The sequence below is a fragment of the Rhea americana genome, unplaced genomic scaffold (genome assembly GCF_003343005.1).
Source record: "Rhea americana isolate MKP2758 unplaced genomic scaffold, rheAme1 scaffold_390, whole genome shotgun sequence".
In the NCBI taxonomy this organism is placed as follows: domain Eukaryota; kingdom Metazoa; phylum Chordata; class Aves; order Rheiformes; family Rheidae; genus Rhea; species Rhea americana.
Window position 1 is genome coordinate 136,356 of NW_028186524.1, and position 1,285 is coordinate 137,640.

Here is a 1,285-nt window from a genome sequence, read left to right on the forward strand (position 1 = left end):
CATAAACACACTTACCACCCAAAAAGCAGACTATGATAAAAGAAGATGATTGACTGTAGTAGCAGCAATACTGTTTTCAAATTTAGAGACACAGGAGTAGTTATTTTATAGTTATTTATTATTAGTGCTATATGCCAATTATCTTTTACATTTCTCTGTTGGAGATGGGCAGGTTTGTACAAGCGTGCAAACCATAGGTTAGGTCCTAGGTTAAAAACTTATCACTAGTCTTTTTCAAGTCTCATAATGCAAAGCACATCTAAAGAAGAAATTGGATATTTTTAAAGTATATAACTTGGTAGACTGATGGGGAGGGAGGGAGGGAAATCTGTCTGAAATGTATGCCCTGCTTTTTTCCCCTTAGCATTACAAGCATTTCGAAAGAGTCCACCATTGCAATGTCCAGGCTCTAACCTACTTGCTTGCTATTGCCTTTGCCAATGGGAAAGCTATCAGGTAGCAGCTGTAGGATAGACAGCTTCAGTGTTCAGTCCTCTTTAAATAAATATTATCCTTTGGTTAAAAAAAAAAAATCTGTAAACATCACCCAAAATTCAAAATAGATACTAACTAGGGACAATTTCCTTAAGCAAGTTTAATCAACAGAAACCTAGCAGAACAGCTCAGAAGGCTTATCTTAAATTTGCGTCTAACATGAGTTTAACAAGTTTGCCACCTGCAACACCCGTTTTTACACCCCCCTCTCCTACTTTACAAGACTTCGCCTGAACAGCCCCCCCGGTCCTTCAGCCCCCTTTAACCCCGCGGGTCTGGGAGCCCGGCCCGCAGCGCGCCACGACCTCCTCGCTGGAAGCCTCGGCGCGCTACAAAGACTTTCCGCGACCGGAGCCAGTTTTGCAACCGGCCCCAAGGCGAAGCGGGCGCGACCCCGGCGCGGCGGCAGCGTCCTGCCCCGCAGCCCGCCCGCGCCGAGGCGCCGCTGCCGGCGCGCAGCTCCCGGCCCCCTCTTCCAGGCGCAGCGCGGGCAGCACGCTGACACCCGCCCCCGCGGCCGAGGTGTTAAAGCCCGATGCGGTCAGACGTTCAAAATACRCCGGAGCAGTAAATACGCCGGCAGAAAGCCCGCGCCGCGCAAAGGCTCGCGCGGCCCCGCCGGCTGCGAGCCGAGCCGAGCCGGGGCAGAGCCCTCGGCGTCGCCCCGCTCTGCCCCCGCGCGCCTCGCGGCCGCCGAAGCGAACCCCGGGGGTGAAGGTGACCCGGCGCGTCGCCCCGCGGCGCCGGCGCCGCAGGCCCCGCGGCCGCTCCCCCCCCCGCCGCCACCTTC